The 25,635-nt window shown below is 43.2% G+C and overlaps 1 long non-coding RNA gene across 1 annotated transcript in view; it reads right to left on the minus strand.

Annotated features, from left to right (window-relative positions):
* Positions 1 to 21,454, minus strand: part of LOC139023846 (uncharacterized) — a 46,065-nt gene extending 24,611 nt beyond the window's left edge. Inside the window, exon 1 of the long non-coding RNA XR_011475031.1 lies at positions 21,384 to 21,454. This is a non-coding gene — a long non-coding RNA (uncharacterized lncRNA). The remainder of the gene's footprint in view (positions 1 to 21,383) is intronic.
* Positions 21,455 to 25,635: the final 4,181 nt, after the last annotated feature.

Raw genomic sequence — 25,635 nt, forward strand, 5'->3', positions numbered from 1 at the left:
GGGGACCTAGGACTCCTTGTACAAGATTCTGATGGAAGCTCAGCAAAGTAAGAACAATTTATGATGTTATTTCGTATTTCTGTGGAAAATGTTGATTCCTATCTCTGCCGTTTGGCGGGCGCTGTCTCGCAAACGCAAGCTGTTTGTTATGGTAAAGTTATTTTAAAAATCTAATCGGCGTTGCATTAAGAACCAGTGTATTTCATTTGCCATACAACAAGTATTTTATGTAAAGTTTATGATGAGTTCTTTGTCAGATTAGGTGAGTGTCCAAAATAGCTCGGCATTCTGGTGAATTCGATGCTACATATTCACAATGTATAACCACGGTTTGCAGCTCTAATATGCACATTTCGAACAAACATAAAGTCGTATAATAAATCGTTGTTTGGTTTTAGAATGTCCTTTTCTCCTGTCGAATTAGCAACCTTAGCTAGCCATGTGGCGCGAACATGCCCATTTTCTCTTGATGCAAAGAACGGAAAATTCCCAAACTCCCAATAAACGTTGAATAAACTGATAAAACTCGGTTGAAAAAACATACTTTACGATGTTATTATCACATGTATCAAATAAAATCAGAGCCAGAGATATTCGCTGTGTATACCGACCGCTTATCAGAAGACAATGTCGAGGTACTTCGCGCGCCAGAGAAGAGAAAGAAATTTCCAGACCTGTCACTCCAAAAATTCTTGTTCGGCCTCAGACATCTGTTGACATGTTGTCGATGCCTGTTGACATCTAGTGGAAGGCGTATGAAGTGCATGCATATCGATAAATATAAGGCAATTGAATAGGCAGGCCCTGGAACAGAGCATCGTTTTCAGATTTTCACTTCCTGTATGGAAGTTTGCTGCAAAATGAGTTCTGTTTTACTCACAGATATAATTCAAACAGTTTTAGAAACTTGAGAGTGTTTTCAATCCAATAGTAATAATAATATGCATATTGTATGATCTAGAATAGAGTACGAGGCAGTTTAATTTGGGCACGATTTTTTTCAAAGTGGAAACAGCGCCCCCATATTGACAAGAAGTTAATCAGGTTCCGCTGTGTGTCAATCAAATGCTGAGGTAAAGTTTAGCACCTCCCCTTTCTACAGTGCTGTATGTGTATCGCTCGTCGTTAGGTGGAAGAGAGGAGGACCAAAGCACAGCGTGGTAAGTGTTCATGTCTTTTAATAAGCAACACGGAACACTGGAACAAAACAATAAACGAAGAATAACGAACGAAAACAGTACCGTGTGGCGAACAAACACTGACACGGCAACAAACACCCACAAACCAAAAGTGAAACCCAGGCTGCCTAAGTATGATTCTCAATCAGGGACAACGATTGACAGCTGCCTCTGATTGAGAATCATACCAGGCCGAACACAAAACCCCAACATAGAAAAACACACATAGACAGCCCACCCCAACTCACGCTCTGACCATACTAAATAAAGACAAAACAAAGGAAATAAAGGTCAGTACGTGACAGTATGTCTGATATTGTGTCTGTCTCCCCATCTTTTAACCCTCTCCACGCCAGAAAGATCTGACACACAGACATTCAGAAGAACAAAACCTTTTATTTTCAAAAGATGCAACATAAGTTTGATTTGTCAAAATCTTATTCCGATCTATAATAAACACTTTGAGGTCAAATATAGTCATTAACCTGTACGGTTTCATTTCATAGGTAGTACAGGATATTTATAATGGTTAATGCAAATTCCAACAACTAAAAGTAGATAGATATTTAATTCCTTATCGTTACAGTACTGTAGGTCATGTGGTAAGAGTGTAATCTGCAAGATAATCTATTGTAAAATATGTGTGTAAGATATCTTTGTGATCAGGTTTGCATCCTGTTCTGTCGGTGTTTTCTCTCCACTGTCCTCCTCCTCTTCCCCCTGTCAACTAGCTCTGAAAAATTCTCAATCACAGTGTAAAGTCCCCTGGCAGCCCTCGTCTGACCGGTTCCTCACGGAGCAGGAATTAACACAGGGGTTACATCATTTAATACATTTCTTATTGCTACTTTCCTCACGTTCCTTCCTACTCCTTCACTTCACTTTCCAACTTTATACATCTGTTAAAGCAACCAATACATTTAAATCCCTTTGATGAGTGAGATTTTTCCTCATCCTGGACACACCTTTGCCATGACTGTGCAAAGCTGTCATCAAGGCAATGGGTGGCTACTTTGAAGAATCACAAATATAACATGTATTTTGATTTGTTCAACACTTGGTTACTACATGAATCCATATGTGTTATTTCATAGTTTTGATGTCTTCACTATTATTCTACAATGTAGAAAATAGTAGAAAATAAAGAAAAGCCCTTAAATGAGTAGGTGTGTCTAAACTTATGACTGGGTACTGTATGTTTGACAGTGACTTTCACCTGCTTCAAGATCTCAGATTCGGTTAACTCAAACTTATATCCTGTAGAGACACAATGAGTCAATCATACGAACAAGCGTGAAACAAACAAACAGATTGACAGACAGCCAGACAGACTGACAGACAAACACAGTATTTAAAAAGGAAAGGATGTGACAGGGTTGGCCTTTTTGACCAATTACATGAAATATTAAATTAAGTAAATCACACTTACCAGGTCCACTATTAGTTGTTGACTGTCCAGTGGTTTTAGGTGTAGTGCTCGTCTGTTGAGTGATTGGTTGTATAGTTGTTGGTAGTTCAGGGATTCGTTGTGTAATTGTTGTCAGAGTAGAGGCTTTGGTTATTGTAGTAGGAGCTGTAGTTGTTGTAGTAGGAGCTGTAGTATTGGTTGTTGTACTAGGAGCTGTAGTTGTAGTAGGAGCTGTTTCTTCCTACAGAAAAATCATGCCAAAAACAAATGCATTGCGTGTTATTTTCCCTAAATTCCCATATTTTCCAGAAATCCTGTTTGTAACGTTCACAGGATTCTGGAATCAGGAGGAAATAAGCAGGATTCCTGGAAAATCCGGCAATTTTGGTAAAGTTACCGGCATTTGGCAATTGTAGCAGAGACTCACTTGACTACGATGTTGCCCAAGGAGGCTGAGGATGGTGTTGTCCAGGTGACTGTTACTGATGATTTAGGCTGGTTGTTGCTTTGACTCACCCCAGAGACCTAACAGTAAAACAGCAGGTAAAGTCAGTCAATAGAGAACAATGACTTTGGTACAAAATCATTTAAGGAAAAGTCACTGATTACGGTAACTTACCCCAAATTCCCAGGTTTTCCAGAAATCATGTTTTAAAAGATTCCAGGAATAACCAGGAATTCCGGAATCAAACAGATTTTTGAGTCAATATAATCCAATAAGTCAGTAGGTAAATTGATAACAGTGAAGAATATGGCTAGAATGTGCTGTGCTGTATTGTATATAGGGTTGAAATCCCAGTTGGAGGATCTCCCGAATCAGGAAGTTACAGTGAGCAGGAATTGAATCCTTTATAGGTGATGGATCCTGACAGAGTCACAGAGTGAGAGAGTGAGAGAGAAAACACAATTGTAAATACATCCCATATTTATGTTTATTTATTTTCCCTTTTGTACTTTAAACATTTGCACATCGTTACAACACTGTATATATACATAATATGACATTTGTAATGTCTTTATTATTTTGGAACTTCTGTGAATGTAATGTTTACTGTTCATTTTTATTGTTTATTTCACTTTTGTATATAATCTACTTCACTTGCTTGGGCAATGTTAATATATTGTTTCCCTTGCCAATTAAAGCCCATTGAGATAGAGAGAGATGAGAGAGAGAGAGAGAGAGAGGAGAGAGAGAGAGAGTAGAAGGATCGCAGACGTGACGAGAGAGATGAGAAGAGAGACAGAGAGAGAGAGACTGTCGCAGTTGCTCCGCTTCTTCCCTTCCCGCTTGCGCGCTTGAAGGCGCCAGATTACCACTGCATCACACGCTCCTGCCATCCATCACCCCACCTACCTGCCTTCTCTCGTCACTCGCATCAGCGTTAATGGACGTCACCTGGACTCACTTATTACATGTTAATTTCTCCCCTATATTTGTCTGTTCCTTGCTCTGTTCCCTGCTGCTGCATGCATTGTTTCTTCGTCTAGTTTTGTGTTTGCTGAACGCTGTGCTTGTCTCGTTATATGTCCGTCATTTAATTAAATGTTACTCCCCGTACCTGCTTCGTCTTCTCCAGCGTCATTTATTTACATTCTTGCGTGACCAGAATGCAGGCAGCCATCATACGAAGCATCGTGGGAGTAACTGGCGTTCTGGATTTGGAGAATGGTGGCAGCGGTTCGGGTCGCCCACCAATGGAACCGGGGATGCCTAGCCAGCTCTATCGGCTTTCTGCGCCGCTAGCTGGCTCGAGAGGTTTCCTTGGCCCGGTTGACTCGGATTGTGCGGCTCATCCACTTCGGGCCTCAGCTGTGGATCTGTCAAGTTTTGCTTTGCCCAGCCGTCCAGAGTTTTTTTTTTGTTTGTCTTTGTGTTTTGTTTGGGGACGTTGTGGATTTCCGCTGCCGATGACCGGGTGCCGTAAGCTAGCCGGCTTCAGGCTTTCATCGCCCGCTGGCTCGAGACAGGTTTCCTGGCTCGGCGGTTTCCCATTCCCACCGTCACTACTCCACTGGATTCACGGCTCCCCTTCAGCAGGGATCGACAGGCGTTTTGAGCTCAGCCGGATCGTCAGGCTCCTTGCCTGAGCCGGCTCGGCCGAGGCTCGCCACGCTCGCTGCCGGTTCAGTCGGGCTTTCACGCGCCCAACTGGCTTGCCCTGCGCCCATGTCTCGCCGGTTTGCCCAGGTTGGACCGCCGCGGGTGGCGTCCCAAGCAGGGAGGGGTTACTGTGCATGTTTGCCTCCCGCTCTTCCCTTCCCCCTGCGCTTGAGGGCGCCAGATTTACCCTGCGATCCACACGCTCCTGCCATCAATCACCCACACCTGCGCTTCCTTCTCGTCACTCGCATCAGCGTTAATGGACTCACCGGGAGCTCACTATTACATGTTAATTTCCTCCCCTATATTTGGTCTGTTCCCTTGCTCTGTTCGCCTGCTGCTTGCAATTGATTGTTATCTGGTCTAAGTTTTTGTTGCTGACGCTGTGCTTTGTTCGTTATATGTCCGTCATTTATTAAATGTTACTCCCCGTACCGCTTCGTCTCTCCAGCGTCATTTTGCGGGACAGAGGGACAGAGAGAAGAGAGAGAGGATGTGTGGTTCCTTTTCTAATCTGAGATCTGGGAGAGACCGAGTGAGACGTGTACTGAAACGGCTGGACAACATGTACTTGGACTAAGTGATGATTCTACGCCTCACAGAGATCTTTATATTGTCAGGTCAGCTGTGATGGAATATGCTACGTGAAAAGTTAACATTTGAGCAGGGACGGACTGCCAAAGGGCAATTCTGGTAAATGGTCTGTCTTAAGACCTGTCAGATATTTTAGTTATTTTTCTCGCAAAATGAACATTAGGAATAAAATGGGTTGTGTTATTAGAAATTCCCAGGCAGATTACTGTCCCCAGTTCATCCCTGCATCTCAGCCAATACAGTACTGATCGGGGAAGTCCAATAGTGTGTTTCAASCATCTTGGTGACTCACCTATGATGGTGTCTCCAGGAGATAGAAGAACACAGAGAAAACCCACCATTTCTCTGTATAGCAGGTCTATATTGTGGGTGTGAAGGAGAGTGACACATATAAAGGTTGGGGGAAACCCATCTCCAACATGACATCTTTAACCCTAGTTCAGACCTTACGGAGGACAATGATTTGTTAGTATTAATAACATAGGCATGTGAAATATTGAGTAGTGAAAGTAAATCATAAAATTACTAACCATGGCTCACCGGGTTGATTTCACGTTTCGATAGAGGACGTGATATTCCACCGATTTGAATCAAAGCTTGGCAGTCCCGCATCATCGTCTGCACGCACGCACGCACGCACGCACGCACGCACGCACGCACGCACGCACGCACGCACGCACACACGCACACACACACACTTGTTTGACATGTTTCTGATTGCACTTTAGCCGTGACAAGACAATAAATAATCAAGTTAATAATCAAGTTACAGTCGATTGACTTCAGAAACTTCAATTTTAAACTGTTGCGTTAGATTGTTGTTTGTCTAACAGAAGTTTCATTCAGTTGTTTTAAGACATACAGGTAATATCAGGGGGCTAAAGTAAAGTATTATATATGGGTCATAAGTCATGAATTATTAAAAGCTACATTTTCTTCCACATATCTTCGGCTATGTAGCTATTTGTTTACTTTCGACATGCATTACGCAGGAAGAATTCCAGTCTGACTCTGAATCAAGTCTGGTTGGTTTTACATTCCTAACCTCAACCATTAGTGGGGTAGAGGTAAAACTGGTATTTACATTTAAGTCCAGAGTGACTTATCCAGAGTGACTTACAGGCGCAATTAGGGTTAAGTGCCTTGCTCAAGTGCACATTGACAGATTTTTCACCTAGTTGGCTTGGGGATTCGAACCAGCGTCCTTTCGGTTACTGGCCCGATGCTCTTAAACGCTAGGGTACCTGCCGCCCAAGATCAGCAGCTAGACTCAACTTCAGTGTGAGTGTGTAGAACAGGCTTTAACATTAAACATTGCTGTGTTTTAAGGACTCAAAATAAACTTTTACCTGAACATGTGGACATTTATTGAAATGATTCACTTTTTGTTCAATAAATAAATGTGATAATCGTTCATTTATAATTTGACATACTATATATATATAGTATATACACACAGTGGGGAGAACAAGTATTTGATACACTGCCGATTTTGCAGGTTTTCCTACTTACAAAGCATGTAGAGGTCTGTAATTTTTTATCATAGGTACACTTCAACTGTGAGAGATGGAATCTAAAACAAAAATCCAGAAAATCACATTGTATGATTTTTAAGTAATTAATTTGCATTTTATTGCATGACATAAGTATTTGATACATCAGAAAAGCAGAACTTAATCTTTGGTACAGAAACCTTTGTTTGCAATTACAGAGATCATACGTTTCCTGTAGTTCTTGACCAGGTTTGCAAACACTGCAGCAGGGATTTTGGCCCACTCCTCTATACAGACCTTCTCCAGATCCTTCAGGTTTCGGGGCTGTCGCTGGGCAATACGGACTTTCAACTGGCTAGGCCACTCCAGGACCTTGAGATGCTTCTTACGGAGCCACTCCTTAGTTGCCCTGGCTGTGTGTTTCTGTAACGGCTTTCTTCCTGGGGTGAAGGAGAGGACCAAAATGCAGCACGGCTAGTGTTCAACATGATTTAATAAAGAAGAGACAATAACGTGAACACTATACAAAATACAAAATAACAAATGTGAAAACCGAGACAGTCCTATCTGGTGCAGAACACAAAGACAGAAGACAACCACCCACAATCCCCAACACAAAACAAGCCACCTATATATGATTCTCAATCAGGGACAACGATTGACAGCTGCCTCTGATTGAGAACCATATTAGGCTGAACACAGAAACAGACAAACTAGACACACAACATAGAATGCCCACCCAGCTCACGTCCTGATCAACACTAAAACAAGCAAAACACATAAGCACTATGGTCAGGACGTGACAGTTTCGGGTCGTTGTCATGCTGGAAGACCCAGCCACGACCCATCTTCAATGCTCTTACTGAGGGAAGGAGGTTGTTGACCAAGATCTCGCGATACATGGCCCCATCCATCCTCCACTCAATATGGTGCAGTCGTCCTGTCCCCTTTGCAGAAAAGCATCCCCAAAGAATGATGTTTCCACCTTCATGCTTCACTGTTGGGATGGTGTTCTTGGGGTTGTACTCATCCTTCTTCTTCCTCCAAACACGGCGAGTGGAGTTTAGACCAAAAAGCWCTATTTTTGTCTCATCAGACCACATGACCTTCTCCCATTCCTCCTCTGGATCATCCAGATGGTCATTGGCAAACTTCAGACGGGCCTGGACATGCGCTGYCTTGAGCAGGGGGACCTTGCGTGCGCTGCAGGATTTTAATCCATGACGGCGTAGTGTGTTACTAATGGTTTTCTTTGAGACTGTGGTCCCAGCTCTCTTCAGGTCATTGACCAGGTCCTGCCGTGTAYTTCTGGGCTGATCCCTCACCTTCCTCATGATCATTGATGCCCCACGAGGTGAMATCTTGCATGGAGCCCCAGACCGAGGGTGATTGACCGTCATCTTGAACTTCTTCCATTTTCTAATAATTGCGCCAACAGTTGTTGCCTTCTCACCAAGCTGCTTACCTATTGTCCTGTAGCCCATCCCAGCCTTGTGAAGGTGTACAATTTTATACCTGATGTCCTTACGAGGCTCTCTGGTCCTGGCCATTGTGGAGAGGTTGGAGTCTGTTTGTTTGATTGAATGTGTGGACAGGTGTCTTTTATACAGGTAACGAGTTCAATCAGGTGCAGTTAATACAGGTAATGAGTGGAGAACAGGAGGGCTTCTTAAAGAAAAACTAACAGGTCTGTGAGAGCCGGAATTCTTACTGGTTGGTAGGTAATCAAATACTTAAGTCATGCAATAAAATGCAAATTAATTACTTAAAAATCATACAATGTGATTTTCTGGATTTTTGTTTTAGATTCTGTCTCTCACAGTTGAAGTGTACCTATGATAAAAATTACAGACCTCTACATGCTTTGTAAGTAGGAAAACCTGCAAAATCGTCAGTGTATCAAATATTTGTTCTCCCCACTGTATATATATATACACAGTACCAGTCAAAGGTTTGGACACACCTACTCATTCAAGACTTTATCTTTATTTTTACTATTTTCTACATTGTAGAATAATAGTGAAGACATTAAACTAGGTGTGTCCAAACTTTTGACTGGTACTGTATATATATTTCACTTAAAACTAGTTTGTGTGCAATATTCAATATCAATAAACTAACAACTGCAACTCTGCTGATAGGCAACAACTTGGTTTGGGGTTAAAGTTAGAAAATTGGTTAGGGGCCAGGGATAGGTTATGGGTGAGGGCTTGAGTTAAGGTTAGTGGATAGTTAGTTTAATTAACAATATCTTGATGGTTAGTTTCATTACAGAATATTTATTATTGTAAATGCAATTTCAGTCAACTGAAAGCAGATATAAATTTCATTTGTCATAGTTTATTTATTTATTATACATTTTGTAGGATGAAATCTCTTGAGATTCCCATTCTCATTTTCAAGGAAATCCACAAATTTTCATAAAACAACTACAAACAAACAATACTTAGCTAATAACAAAACATATAAACCCAACATGTAAAGTGCTGGTCCCATGTTTCATGAGCTGAAATAAAAGACAGCAGACATTTTCCATACAAACATAAAGTGTATCTCTTTCAAATTTTGTTCACAATTTGTTTACATCCCAGTTTTTAACATTTCTCATTTGCCAAATTAATCCATCCACCTGTGGGTTTGTACAACCAAAGACTTTCTGACTTTCTGCATTATCTGTCAGAAACTGTCTCAGGGACGCTCATTTGCGTGCTTGTCTTCCTCACCAGGGTCTTGTCTTCCTCATCAGGGTCTTAACATGACTGCAGTTTGGAGTGCTAACCAACTTCAGTGGGCAAATGCTCACCTTGGATGGCCACTGGCACGCTGGAGAAATGTGCTCTTCATGGATGAATCCTGGTTCCAATTGTACCTGGCAGATGACATCGTTTGCCATCACCTCATGTTTCAGCATGATAATGCAAGACCCCATGCCGCAAGGATCTGTACACAATTCCTGGAAGCTGAAAATGTGCCAGTACTTCCATGTCCTGCATACTCACGAGCCATATCACCAATTGATTATGTTTGGGATGCTCTGGATTGACGTATACGACAGCGTGTTCTTTTTCTGACACTGAGTCAAATTTAGAGTAGCTATTTAGCTATATAAATCACACCCCTTTGCAAACACACCTTCTCCAATGTTGGTTACAAGACAGTACTTATCTAAATTAGGTAAGAGAATATCATTTTACCATTGGTTTATTAAAATGAGAGAGTTAGGGTGATGTCACCCTATCCCTTAATAATCTCGCCTCCTCATACAAAGTGTTTGACATGGGGGACCAGTAACTTTATGATCAAACTTTATCCACGTAGAAGAAACAGTCATTCTTCATACTTTGATCTGGTTTCATCCAAATATCATCCCATCATGAAAAACACTTGAACTGTTCATGACCGTTAACAGCTTTGATGGACTGGGGTCTGGTGTTGTCATAAAGCAGTGTTTGGACTGAGGTTTGAGCTCAGTGTTGAGACCAGGTTTGAGCTTCTGCTCAACGCTGACGTCCTTCTTCCCAGAGATGGTCTGCCTGTACAAGCACCACCTGGACTGGACACAACTCGACAAACCTATCTTTTAGATCAGGGAGAGGCCATGGACATCACATGCCCTCGAACAAAGCCAAGAGTAGGACAGAAACAAGCTCTCCGAATATAGAATCCCTTGTTCATGTGTGGTACGGACGGCCCAGTCCATCACTGGGGGCGAGTTCACAGTTATCCAGAACATTTATACAAGGCTGTGTATGAGGAAGGCCCGCAACATCATCAAGGTATCCAACCACCTCAGCCATAGACTGTTCTTCTTGCTACTGTCAATGGCTGTCTATCTGCGCACTTGGACTATCTGCACTGCCTCTATGCACATTCACATTACTCTCTCTTAACCCTCACGCACAACACAAACTCACACACACACAATCACACACTCAACCCTCATATGTTGCTGCTACTTTTATATTAATCCTGCTGCTCAGCCACTTTACTCCGGATTGTACACATAACTACCTTGTCTATCACCCGTATTACTGTCGAGGAAGAGCTGGCATTTCACTGTACCGTTTATACCTTCTGTATCCTGTGTACGTGACAAATAAACCTTGGTTTGATTTGATATAGAGTGTGTTTACAAGAGACCATCATTTGAAGAACAGCATGTTAAGATATAGGCCATGGACTAGATGAAGTGTATTTTTACCTGGAGTTTTTCCTGATTGTAGGCACTTACTTTCAACACTTGTTTACTACACTACCTTACTCACTCTGTTTTTGGTACATGTCCTCACATGTGAGTCCTTAAATAGTTGGGTGGGGCTAAGGCGTAAGATGGTGTGATCAATGCTGCTCTCTTTCACCTGGGCTAACTGATACAGAGACAGGGCCTCACTCTCACCACCTGCTGAGTCTCTCTTCACCTGGGCTAACTGATACAGAGACAGGCCTCACTCTCACCACCTGCTGACTCTTCTTCACCGGGCTAACTGATACAGAGACAGGGCCTCACTCTCACCACCTGCTGAGTCTTCTTTACCTCGGCTAACTGATACAGAGACAGGGCCTCACTCTCACCACCTGCTGAGTCTTCTTCACCTGGGCTAACTGATACAGAACAGGGCCTCACTCTCACCACCTGCTGAGTCTTCTTCACCTGGGCTAACTGATACAGAGACAGGGCTCACTCTCACCACCTGCTGAGTCTCTTCACCTGGGCTAACTGATACAGACAGGGCCTCACTCTCACCACCTGCTGACTCTTCTTCACCTGGGCTAACTGATACAGAGACAGGGCCTCACTCTCACCACCTGCTGAGTCTTCTACCCGGGCTAACTGATACAGAGACAGGGCCTCACTCTCACCACCTGCTGACTCTTCTCACCTCGGCTAACTGATACAGAGACAGGGCCTCACTCTCACCACCTGCTGAGTCTTCTTCACCTGGCTAACTGATACAAGAGACAGGGCCTCACTCTCACCACCTGCTGACTCTTCTTCACCTGGGCTAACTGATACAGAGACAGGGCCTCACTCTCACCACCTGCTGACTCTTCTTCACCTGGGCTAACTGATACAGAGACAGGCCTCACTCTCACCACTGCTGAGTCTCCTTCACCTGGGCTAACTGATACAGAGACAGGGCCTCACTCTCACCACCTGCTGACTCTTCTTCACCTGGGCTAACTGATACAAGGACAGGCCTCACTCTCACCACCTGCTGAGTCTCCTTCACCTGGGCTAACTGATACAGAGACAGGGCCTCACTCTCACCACCTGCTGACTCTTCTTCACCTGGGCTAACTGATACAGAGACAGGCCTCACTCTCACCACCTGCTGAGTCTCCTTCACCTGGGCTAACTGATACAGAGACAGGGCCTCACTCTCACCACCTGCTGACTCTTCTTCACCTGGCTAACTGATACAGAGACAGGGCCTCACTCTCACCACCTGCTGAGTCTCCTTCACCTGGGCTAACTGATACAGAGACAGGGCCTCACTCTCACCACCTCCTGTGTCTTCTTCACTTGATCACAGTGCAAGTTAAATGGGAATGGAAACACTAGGATTTAGACCGCCAGCTAACTGTAACTGTAAATCGGCATATTAGCATTGTTGTGTCACTGGCAGGAGAGAACATTTTGAAACCACTCAAAATGGCTGAATTTACCAAGAGTAGCTCCGAGTCTGAGTTTACGGCAGAGGATGAAATAATGTTAGTTAGGGAGCCAATAAACCTACTGAAGCCGTTCCTGTTTGAGCCGATCGTTGCCCCCGATCAAAGAGTTTGTTTTCGGAACAGTAACAACACAGATATGCTGCCTGAAACACCTTAGCAGCCGGTATGCCAGGTAAATAATTGCTGAAATGTTGCTTGATTATAAATTGTTTAAAGTTAACAACAGTAGTGGGTAGGTTCACAAAAAATATATACAGTGAGGGAAACAAGTATTTGATCCCCTGCTGATTTTGTACGTTTGCCCACTGACAAAGAAATGATCAGTCTATCATTTTAATGGTAGGTTTATTTGAACAGTGAGAGACAGAATAACAACAAAAAAATCCTAAAAAACGCATTTCAAAAATGTTATAAATTGATTTGCATTTTAATGAGGGAAGTAAGTATTTGACCCCTCTGCAAAACATGACTTAGTACTTGGTGGCAAAGCCCTTGTTGGCAATCACAGAGGTCAGACGTTTCTTGTAGTTGGCCACCAGGTTTGCACACATCTCAGGAGGGATTTTGTCCCACTRCTRTTTGCAGATCTTCTCCAAGTCATTAAGGTTTCGAGGCTGACGTTTGGCAACTCGAACCTTCAGCTCCCTCCACAGATTTTCTATGGGATTAAGGTCTGGAGAATGGCTAGGCCACTCCAGGACCTTAATGTGCTTCTTCTTGTGCAACTCCTTTGTTGCCTTGGCCATGTGTTTTGGGTCATTGTCATGCTGGAATACCCATCCACGACCCATTTTCAATGCCCTGGCTGAGGGAAGGAGGTTCTCACCCAAGATTTGACGGTACATGGCCCCGTCCATCGTCCCTTTGATGTGGTGAAGTTGTCCTGTCCCCTTAGCAGAAAAACACCCTCAAAGCATAATGTTTCCATCTCCATGTTTGACGGTGGGGATGGTGTTCTTGGGGTCATAGGCAGCATTCCTCCTCCTCCAAACACGGCGAGTTGAGTTGATGCCAATGAGCTCCATTTTGGTCTCATCTGKCCACAACACTTTCACCCAGTTCTCCTCTGAATCATTCAGATGTTCATTGGCAAACTTCAGACGGGCATGTATATGTGCTTTCTTGAGCAGGGGGACCTTGCGTGCGCTGCAGGATTTTAATCCATGACGGCGTAGTGTGTTACTAATGGTTTTCTTTGAGACTGTGGTCCCAGCTCTCTTCAGGTCATTGACCAGGTCCTGCCGTGTAGTTCTGGGCTGATTCCTCACCGTTCTCATGATCATTGCAACTCCACGAGGTGAGATCTTCCATGGAGCCCCAGGCCTAGGGAGATTGACAGTTCTTTTGTGTTTCTTCCATTTGCGAGTAATCGCACCAACTGTTGTCACCTTCTCACCAAGCTGCTTGGCGATGGTCTTGTAGCCCATTCCAGCCTTGTGTAGGTCTACAATCCTGTCCCTGACATCCTTGGAGAGCTCTTTGGTCTTGGCCATGGTGGAGAGTTTGAAATCTGATTGATTGATTGCTTCTGTGGACAGGTGTCTTTTATACAGGTAACAAACTGAGATTAGGAGCACTCCCTTTAAGAGTGTGCTCCTAATCTCAGCTCATTACCTGTATAAAAGACACCTGTGAGCCAGACATTTTTCTGATTGAGAGGGGGTCAAATACTTATTTCCCTCATAAAAATGCAAATCAATTTATAACATTTTTGTCATGCATTTTTCTGGATTTTTTTGTTGTCATTCTGTCTCTCACTGTTCAAAAAACCTACCATTACAATTATAGACTCCATTAAAACATATCTCTCTCTCTCTCTCTCTTTCTCTCTGTCAGGAACCATCACCTACAAAGGGTTTCTTCTGGAGGCCCATGAGGAAGGACAGAACAAGGCTGTGGGAACGTTCTCTCTCGGCAGTGGGACTGGGATCGTTCTTGTGCCGTGCAATGGGATCACAGTGATTTACGGTTAGGGTTGTAAAATTCCTGAAACTTTCCCAGTTGGAGGATTCAATCCCTGCTCCTACCGTCCTCAATCTAGAGATCAGTTCTCCAGACCCCCTTGCCAGTACCCAGTCTCTGGTGGCCCCTCCCCCTTTGGCCACACAAACATCCCTATTACCAACTCAGACAGTGTCTCCTGAACCTCCTCCAGGAATCTCTCCAGCAGCCTAAGAAACATTATTCCTGTTTGTTGTGCCAGGACTTCCAGGGTTTTCCACCCCTCCTTTCCCAAGAGTCAAATGTCACCCGGCCTTAGAAACCCACTGCCATCCGTCGCCTCTGCAGGGTGGCAGATGGGTTGTGGAAAATAGGCTCCTCTCACACCCACAGCCCAGGCTCCACACCCTTTTCTCATGTGGGCCTTAGCAGCTGCCAGGCACTCAGCACCGCAGAGTAAAAATTGAAGAGACCTATTGTACTCAGGCCCTCCAGCCTCATGAGGAATAGCTGCCGGTCCAACCCTAATCCGCCAGCTCTCCACAGCAGAGCGCATTCTGGTTCCATCCAGCCGACATCAGTATGGTACCTTTAATAGGAATGAAGTCGCCCTGCTCTCCAGGTCCACCAGGCCCTTGCGTTGCAGGTCTGCGAGTAGACCTGTTTTTGTAATAAACTTTTGTTACTTCGAAACTGTCTGCATCTGGGTCTTCTCCTGAGTCTTGACAGTACGAAATTACTAGTAGTCCCGCAATAAAGGCACGTCTTCGTGTGAAGCTGGTGTAGACGTTCGGCTGGGGACAGCTTCGCTCTGCCTAGTTGCATCGGCTTGGGAAGAGGTAAATCAGCAAACTTCGGAGACTCTCGGGGGAACTCGGGTAGCCTCGAGTCCTCTCGGCCATGGAGACGTTGGGGACTTCCGGGATGCCTCGGAGGCGAGGTGGAATTGGACCTTCTCTACTTTATACGTTCCCGTAGCCACCCATCGATCCGGATGGTCAAGGCAATGAGCGAGTCGAGACCTGTCGGTTGTTCCTGAGCTGCAACCTCGTCCTTCACTTTGATCATCTGTGCAGGAACGTGTTGAACAGCGGATCCGGGTTCCAGGCACTCTCAGCTGCCAACGTGCGGAAATCCCCCCCATAGTCTGCCACACTGCGAGAGTCTTTGTAATGAGGAGAGAGAGAGAAGAGAGAGAGAGAGAGAGAGAGAGAGAGAGAGAGAGAGAGGAGAGAGAGAGAGAGGAGAGGAAGAGAGAGAGAGAGAAGACGGAGAAGAGACGGAGAGAAGAGAGAGACGGAGAAGAGACAGGGGAGAGACGCAGGGAGAGAGAGACGGAGACGGAGAGAGAGATGGAGAAAAGCTGTACGACATGTACTAAGTCATGATTCCCTTCCTCGCAGCACTCTTATATTGTCAGATCAACTGCAACGTGAAAAGTTAACATCTGAGCAGGGATGGACTGCCATAGGCATTTTCTGGGAAGTGGTCCATCTTTAGCCTTGTCACACACACACACACACACACACACACACACACACACACACACAACACACACACACACACACACACACACACACCACACACACACACACACAACACACACAACACACACACACACACACACACACAACACACACACACACACACCACACACACACCATCACACACACACACACACACACACACACACACACACACACACACACACCACACACACACACACACACACACACAACACACTTGTTTGATATTTTTTTTTGAGTCTACCTGGCAAGGTTCCATGGCTGTGACAAGGACATAAATGTTTAATGTTAAACTGTTACAGTAGATTGCTCTTTTTCTAATATAATTTTTTATTTAGTTTGTTTTAAGGACTTTTAGGTAATATAGGGGGGTCTACAGTAAATTATTATATATGGATCAAAGTCATGAACTATGAAGCATTAAAAGCTACATTTTTTTTCGCGCATATCTTCAGTTATGTAGCTATTTGTTACATTCGCAATTCATTACGCAGGAAGAATTCCATCTGACTCTGAATCAAGTCTGGTTGGTTTTACATTCCTAACCTCAACCATTAGTGTGGGTAGAGGCAGAACTGACCCAAGATCAGTGGCTAGGTGCAACTTCAACATGTCCCCATTGACTGATTCTGTTGGAGTGGATTAGAGTAGGCCTTAAACATTAAACATCACTGTGTTTTAAGGACTCAAACACACATTTTGCCTGAAAATTGTGCACATTTACTGAAAATTTATTTAATTTAAATGAAATAACTTTTTGTTCAATAAATATGTAATAATCCCTTAGTAATTACAAATGTTAACTTAAAACTATTATGATGTTTAAGGTTAAAGTGAAATTATGGTTGGGGGACAGGGATAGGTATGTTAAGGTTAGGGCCAGGGTAAGTTAGTGAATAGTCAGTTGACAATTTCTTTGATAGTTTTTATAAAACATTTGTAGCAGGACTTACCAAATAAAAATAAGATCAATATAATTACTTAAAGATTAGATATGGTGTCACGAGAGTTTCCATGGACCAACCAAGATTAGTATCTTGTGTACTTTGAACATTGAATTCATCTGTTGTGTTCTGCCTTTATGGAAAATCATATATTGACATGACTAAACAAACTACAAAGTCGAGAAGCTATGATTTACATGTGCTTAAGGCAACAACTTGACGTGATAGATTAACAGCCTCCATCCATAAAGTTAAGTGATGAAGAGACTAAAGAGGACACACGCAGGCAGACCTTTGGAGAGAGGAAGACACTGCACTAAAACAAGAGTGACTGAGATATCCTACTATTGAGTGACAGGTGAGTGAAACTGGCATCCTGTAAACGGCGGGTGTATTGTACATCAAGCTGCCTCACGCCACAGAAACAGGAGATAGGCTCATGTCCTATGGAACCCAACACTGTTTCCTTATCGGTTCAAGAGGCTAGTGTGGCATCTGCAACCATCAGCACTCTCATACATGTGGATCAAAACAAGGAGTGTCTGTGTGCATGTGTGTGTTGTTTGTTTGTTTGTTTGTTTGTGGTGTGTGTGTGTGTGTGTGTGTTTGTGTGTGTGTGTGTGTGTTGTGTGTTTGTGTGTGTGTGTGTGTGTGTGTGTGTGTGTGTGTGTGTGTGTGTGTGTGTGTGGTTGTTCGATGTGGTGTGTGTGTGTGTGTGTTGTGTGTGTGGTTGTGTGTGGTGTGTGTGATACACAACCATGCTACTGTTCAGTATGTGGATGTGTGTACATCACAATAGCAGATTAAAAGTCACCATGATCCAATCTTGCCAGCTGAACCTGTTAGAGTATGATACTGGGTGTGTGGAAAGATGTCTCTGATAGTGTTGTCAGAAAGTGATATCAGACAGGCATGTTCCTAATGATTGCCTGACAACACTAGGGTGGGACAGTAAAATACATGACAGTGTATGTGAACATTTTTAAAATATATAGTATTTCATAATACACACATAACTAAGTTCAAAATATTTCACTTTATTTATCTGGCTTGTTAATGAAAATAGGACATCCATATCTTAACCTTCTGTCACCTCCAGACAAATGTAATGTTTTCAAGTTTCATCCCTTGAAACTAAAGCTGGTATGTAATGTCTTGATTCACCAAAACTAGTATCTAACCCTTTGGGTAACTTGACACAATCAAGATTGAATTCAAAAGACTGCCTGCCCGCCATCCACTGTGTGAGGCTCAACTCAGCTCAATCCAAAAAACAAAGCAAGAATAATGTGTTATTTGAGTTAGACAGGTGTGAATGACACATGTTATTGGCCTGGAATGAATCATAGAATAGGTTTAAAAATGATTAAATGTCATTTGGCGTTGGATGTGGATTATATTTAGACAATGCCTTTTCCAGCATGATGGAGCACCTTGCCATAAGGCAAAAGTGATAACTAAGTGGCTCGGGGAGCAAAACATCGATATTTTGGGTCCATGGCCAGGAAACTCCCCAGACCTTAATCCCATTGAGAACTTGTGGTCAATCCTCAAGAGGCGGGTGGACAAACAAAAACCCACAAATTCTGACAAACTCCAAGCATTGATTATGCAAGAATGGGCTGCCATCAGTCAGGATGTGGCCCAGAAGTTAATTGACAGCATGCCAGGGCGGATTGCAGAGGTCTTGAAAAAGAAGGGTCAACACTAAAAATATTGACAATGTAATGTAAAATTGACAATGTAATTGTCAATAAAAGCCTTTGACACGTATTAAATGCTTGTAATTATACTTCAGTATTCCATAGTAACATCTGACAAAAATATCTAAAGACACTGAAGCAGCAAACTTTGTTAAAATTTATATTTGTGTCATTCTCAAAACTTTTGGCCACGACTGTAGATTAAGCAAAGTGCCTGTTTTGGAGATTAAAGTAATCTCATTTACTACACTATCTCAGTTAGGATTTCTATCGTTTTTTAAAGTCCCTAAAAGTGCTTTATAACAATGGGGTAAACAATGTAGGAAAAAAACATTTAAAAGTTATTATGTTGTGTTCTGATGATGTAGTTAAACTAAGCTTGTGAGGGAAGTTATATTCTTCAAGAATCAATGGGTATATATTAATAATTTAAAAGTGAAAAATGTATGTACCAATCACAGATTGCCCCTTTAAAGTAAAACGAATGACAAACATGACAGCAACTAATGATGCATTCTTCAACAGGTAGAGATCTCGAGGGCGGAATGTGGAAACTCTCAGCTCTGTGCTGCTGAGCCGTCAGAGTGTAATCCGGCCCTGGCTGGTTCCTGTTTCTTCGTCTCCACCCAGCAGACCTCGGGACAGACTTTCTCCTTCCAGCTACGAGGAGTGTCCAGCGGCTACATCGCTGTAGGCTTGTCCACAGACTCCACACCGGTATGGAAAACTGCCTTTAGAATAAGTATACATGTTACAATACCCAGGACAAGGGAGTTGGGGTTGGTGGGAGAAGTAATTTTAACTTGAGGAAATTCAGGATTTACATTTGATTAATGAATTAGGAAGAAATAGCCAAAATGAATACTGTTAAAATGATGATTTATTTCTATTTATTTGATTTCATCCTCTCTCTCTCTACAGGGAGGGAACGACACCACCTATGTGTGTGCAAACATCAACTGCTCTCCTCGGACACATAGTTCTGACCATCAATCAACGATGAGTTGGACCAACTCAGAACACAGTGTTGTCATTTTGGACTTCCTGCAACACAACGCTTTCTAGTTCGGGTTTTGGATTTGAGGCAAATTCCAGAAGTGACCTGTGTAGATTGTCAATATAATGAGGTTTATTTATTAAGGAGTTTTTATGAATTGACCAAGATAACTGCAGAGTCAAAGTAAGGAGGAAGTGTCATAAATTTTTCTGAGCGGGTCATTGTAAGTTGCAATATATGATCCCAATTCTCATCTCTATTCCCTGCAATACGTACTTGGGTGGCCATTTGGGACCAGGTGCCTGGGAGAATAAAGGGTACTGACGTAATGACTACAGTGTAAGGCTCTACTGACATTTGAACTATGTTCATTGTGGGGGTCGTCAGGGGCTATACGCGTTGTGTTGGGTAGCTATGCCTGTGAAGGGCTCAGATCAACGCCGATCGATGCCAGTGCACCTTCTCTGCTACTGTCCCAAAGCTACTGTCACGCCCGGAAGCATCGACACCAGCTTCTACTCTCCATTCTCCAACGGGACTTTTATGAACGGTGAGACACTCATCCATACACACTCTGGTGAAGTTTCCCAGGTTACAGATCTAGGATCAGGCTTCAACTTCCCTACACTCCAAACACCCTGTGGACACTGCAATCTCTTTTTCTGGTTTGTCTCTAAACTCTCTCTCTCTCTCTCTCTCTCTTCTCTCCTCTCTCTCTTTCTTCTCTCGCCTCCTTGTATTTTCTCCTCCTCATTAAACAGATACCTATGTTTCCTCAGGCTATTCTGTTCAGTGATACAGCTGTGGACCTGGGCGACCCCAACACTAAAGTGTTAAACTCTTTGAACCACAACACCACTATTATTATTTTTTATTTGTTTTATTTTTTATTTTAAATTTGACCCCCTTTTTCTCTCCAATTCCGTGGTATCCAATTGTTAGTAATTACTATCTTGTCTCATCGCTACAACTCCCGTACGGGCTCGGGAGAGACGAAGGTCGAAAGCCATGCGTCCTCCGAAACAGCGCATCCAACCCGGAAGCCAGCAGCACCAATGTGTCGGAGGAAACACCGTGCACCTGGCTACCTTGGTTAGCGCGCACTGCGCCCGGCCCGCCACAGGAGTCGCTGGTGCACGATGGGACAAGGATATCCCTTACGGCCAAACCCTCCCTAACCCGGACGACGCTATCATCATATCAGTTATTATTATAAAGTGTTAGTGGTGCTTCTTATGTGGTTATTACCTTGAGACAGGGTGTGCTGCGGGCCGAAGGCGTGGCTGGAGGTGGTGGAGGGAGCAACAGTGTTGTTGCTGTTCAAAGTGGTGTTGCAGTTCAGGGCCTCCCGGGTGGCGCAGTGGTCTAGGGCACTGCATCGCAGCGCTAGCTGTGCCACCAGAGATTCTGGGTTCGCGCCCAGGCTCTGTCGCAGCCGGGAGGTCCGTGGGACGACGCACAACGGACTTCCCGGTCGCAGCCGGCTGCTACAGAGCCTGGGCGCGAACACAGAATCTCTGGTGGCACAGCTACCACTACGCTGCGATCTGCAGTCCTGAGGATGAAGTATTAATAAACTATTTATAAAAAAGTATTTCATTATTCATTCATAAGCATTAAAAGCACTTCAAGGCATGAGCACTTTTATCATTTTATAAATCGTTAACGTTTATAAATAAATAACTTACAAAGCATTTATAAACATGTATGACCATTTATAACGTTGTAATTCATGGAAGCTATTATAAAGTGTTACCGTAGTACCTAATCTCATGTAATCCCCCCTCTCTCTCTCTCTACTACTTCTTTCTCTCTCTACTACTTCTCTCTCTACTACTTCTCTCTCTCTACTCTCCCTCTCTCTCTCTCTACTACTTCTCTCTCTCTCTCTACTACTTCTCTCTCTCTCTACTACTTCTCCCTCTCTCTCTCTCTATAGCTACTTCTCGTGCTCTCGTAGCTACTTCTCTCTCTCTACTACTGTTTCTTCTCCTTAAAACCTTACCCTTTTTCTCTCTACTGACTTTCTCTCTCTACTGACTTCTCCCTCTCTCTCTCCTCTCACTATCTCTCTGCTCTTACTACTCTCTCACTGACTACTATTTCTCCTCGCTTACTACTTCTCTCTCTACTATCTCCTACTTCTCTCTCTCTCCTACCTACCTCTCCTCTCTTCCCTCGTACTACTTTCTCTCCTTCCTCTCTCTCTACCTCCTCTCCTCTCTACTTTTCTACTTACTCTCTCTCTCAGCCATACTCTCTCTCCCTCTACTACATGACTTCCTCTCCTCTCATCTCGATAACGTCCTACTTCTCCTCAGCTTCTCTCTACTACTTCTCCTCTGCTCTCTCTATTCTTCACTCTCCTCCTCTCTACTACGTACTTCTTCTCATATCTCCTCTCTCTCCCGACTTCTCTCTTACTACTCTCTCTCTCCCTCCCTGTACTACCTTGTCCTCTTCATTCTACTTTCTATACTACCTCCTCTCACTTCTCCTCTCTCTTACTACTTTCCTCTCTCTCATCACTACTTCTCTCTCTCTCACCTAACTTCTTCTCGTATCTAAGCCTATTTCTCTTTAGCTTCTCTCTCTCTACTACTTCTCTCTCTCTCTACTTCTCTCTTCTACATTCTCTCTCTCTACTATTATCTCTCTCTCTACTACTTCTCTCTCTCTCTACTACTTCCTCTTCTACTGCTCTTCTCTCTCGTTTAACTATTTCTCTCTACTACTACTTCTCTCTTCGTCTCTCTAACTACTTTCTCTCTCTCTCTCTCTCTCTACTACTTCTCTTCTCTCACTCTTTCTCTCTTTACTACTTCTCCTCTCTCTCTTCTCTGACTCACTTTCTCTTCCTCTCCTCACTACTTCTCTCTCTCTACCAGACTTCTCTCTCTCTCTACTCTTCTACTCTTCTCTCTTCGTCAATTCAATTCAATTCAATTCAATTCAAGGGGTTTAGTGGCAATGAGGAAAACATGTGTAACCATTGCCAAAACAAGTGAGGGTAGATAATAATACAAAAGTGAAATAAAAACATACACATTAAGCAGAAACATTACACGATAACAAAGTTTCAAAAAACGAAAAAGACAACATAAAAGCCATATTATATATACAGTGGGTTGTGACAATGTACAAAATGGTTAAAGCGCACACAAGTTAAAAATACAATAAGCATAAATATGGGTTGATTTACAATGTGGTTTGTCTTCACTGGTTGCCCTTTTCTTGTGGCAACAGGTCACAATCTTGCTGCTGGTGATGGCAAACACTGGTGGAATTTTTCACCAGGTGCATATGGAGAGTTTAACAAATTGGATTTGTTTACGAATCTTTTGTGGGAATTGTAGTAATCTGAGGGCAATATGTCCTCTCTAATATGTCATAATTGGCAGGAGAGGTTAGGAAGTGCAGCGTCAGTTTCCACCTCTTTTGTGGCAAGTGACACATAGCCTGTCTTCTCTTGAGAGCCATGGTTCTGGCCTACGGCGAGCCTTCTCAATAAGCGAAGGCTATGCTCACTGAGCTCTGATACAAGTCAAACGTCTTCCTTAAGTTTGGCATCCACCGTGGTCAGTAGTTTCTGCCACTGTTTGTAGTCTCTGTTTAGGGCCACAATGAAATCTAGTTTGCTCTGTTTGTTTTGTTAATTCTTTCCAATGTGGTCAAGTATTTATCTTTTGTTTTCTCAATGATTTGGTTGGGTTCTAATTGATGCTGTTGATCCGTGGGGCTCTGTGGGGTTTTGTTTTGGAACAGAGCCCTAGGCCAGCTTGCTTAGGGACTCTTCTCCAGTTCATGCTCTCCTGTAGGTGATGGCTTTGGTTATGGAAGGTTTGGGAATCGCTTCCTTTCTAGGTGGTTTGTAGAAATTAACGGCTGCTTTTCTGATTTTGTAATAGTTTGGGTAGTCGGCCCCCTAATTCTGCTTTGCATGCCATTCATTGGTGTCTACGTTTACCGAGGAATTGTTTGCAGACTTCTGGATGCAGAGTCTCAATTTCGGTGTTGTGTCCATTTTGTGAATCTTGGGTTGGTGAGCGGACCCCAGAACCTCGCACAACCATAGAAGGGCAATGGCTCTATGACCGTGCAATCTCTGTATTTTTAGCCAGATCTGAATTGGTATGTTAGAAAGATTTATGTTCCGCTTTTATGGGCCATAAGAGATGCCTTCTGCCTTGGTCTCAGACAGATCGTGTCACCAGCTTTGTGGAAGTTTTAACCTGTGGTGCTGATGTTTGGCCGAGGGTCATGTATAGTTTTTTGTGTGCTCTAGGGCAAAGGTGTCTAAGCTTGGCATTTGTGGTCTGGCGACTGGACCTTTTTTTTGGAACCACCATATATTTTGGGGTCTTACTGAGATTTACTGTCAGGGGCCAGGTCGACAGAATCTGGTGGCATAAGATGCTGGTGCTGCTTTGTAGGGCCCCTCCTTGGTTGGTGACAGAGAGCACAGATCAATCAGCAACAGTAAGAGCATTTGACTTTCGGATTCTCGTAGGGTAGACCGGATGGCTGCAGACTGTTCTAGTGGCCCAGCACCCATTCGTTGATCATATATGTTGACAGAGGGTGGGGCTTAAGCTGCATCCCTGTCTCACGCCCACGACCCTGGTGTGAAGAAGAATGTGTGTGTTTTTTTGCCAATTTTAACCGCACACGTTGTTGTTTGTGTACATGGATTTTTATAATGTCGTATGTTTTTACCCCAACACGCACTTTCCAATCATTTGTATAGAGAACGGCTCACTGCCAAATTGAGTCGAAGGCTTTTTTGAAATCAACAAAGCATGAAAGAAAGATCTTTGGCTTTGGTTTTGGTTTTGTTTTGGTTGTCAATTAGGGTGTGTAGGGTGAGATACATGGTTCTGTTGTACGGTAATTTGGTAAAAAGCCAATTTGACATTTGCTCAGTAGCAATTGTTTTCATTGAGGAAATGTACGCGAGTCTGCTGTTAATGATAATGCAGAGTAAGAATTTTCGCAACGGTTTACTGTTGACGCATATCAGCGGTAGTTATTGGTCAAATTTGTCTCCAGCTTTTGTGGATTGGGGGTGATCAGTCTTGTTCCAAATATTGGGGAAGATGCCAGAGCTAAGGACGATGTTAGAGTTTTAATATAGCCAATTGGAATTTGTTTTCTGTATATTTGATCAGTTTCATTAAGGATACATCACACCACAGGCCTTTTTTTGGTTGCGGGTTTTTATTTTTGTCCTGTAACTCATTCAAGGTAATTGGAGAATCGCAGTGGGTTCTGGTAGTCTTTAATAGTTGATTCTAGGACTTTGTATTTGAATCATGGTATATGTTTTTGTTCTTTCTTCTATGTTATAGGAGCCCAAAAGATTGGAGACGTGGTTGTACGACCATAACATCTCCATTTTGGAATAGATAATTCTTTGTGTTGTTGTTTGTTTAGTGTTTCCAAATTTTCCCAGAATTGTTTAGAGTCTATGGATTCTTCAATTACATTGAGCTTGATTTCTGAGTGCTGTTCCTGTCTTTTATCCGCGTAGTGTATTTCATGTAGTTGTTATTAGTGATTCACATCATAGTGAAGGCGTCGACTCCGGTTTTCCGGGTCTCTATGTTTTTGGTTGGAACCTACGGTTTCTCAATTGTCTTTCTTTAGATTTGCATTCTGTGTATGCCAAACCATGTTGTCATTGGTTTATGTTCCTTTTCTTCGTTTTCTATTCGAAGATTTTTAAGATTCTTGATAGGGAAGCTTGAGAGGTAAATATACTGTCTAAGATTTTCTAACATGCCAAAGGTTTACACCTTCACTATTGCAGGTGGGAACGTTTACCCAGGAAGTTGTCTAAACGGGATTGAATTTTGCTGGTTGCCGTAATTATTTTTTTGTAGGTTTCCAAACTGCCATTCCTTCCATCTTAATAGCATTTTCTTAATGTTTACTGCAGTTCCTTTGGCTTGATGCCTCAACTGATTGAGTATTGCTCTGTTCAGTAGACTGTGATTTTGCTGTGTCTGAATAGGGTGTCAGTGGGGCTGACTTGTGAAAGTCTTGAGAGACTCTGGGTAGTTACGGTGGATGGA

This window comes from Salvelinus sp. IW2-2015, linkage group LG37 (genome assembly GCF_002910315.2).
Source record: "Salvelinus sp. IW2-2015 linkage group LG37, ASM291031v2, whole genome shotgun sequence".
In the NCBI taxonomy this organism is placed as follows: Eukaryota; Metazoa; Chordata; class Actinopteri; order Salmoniformes; family Salmonidae; genus Salvelinus; species Salvelinus sp. IW2-2015.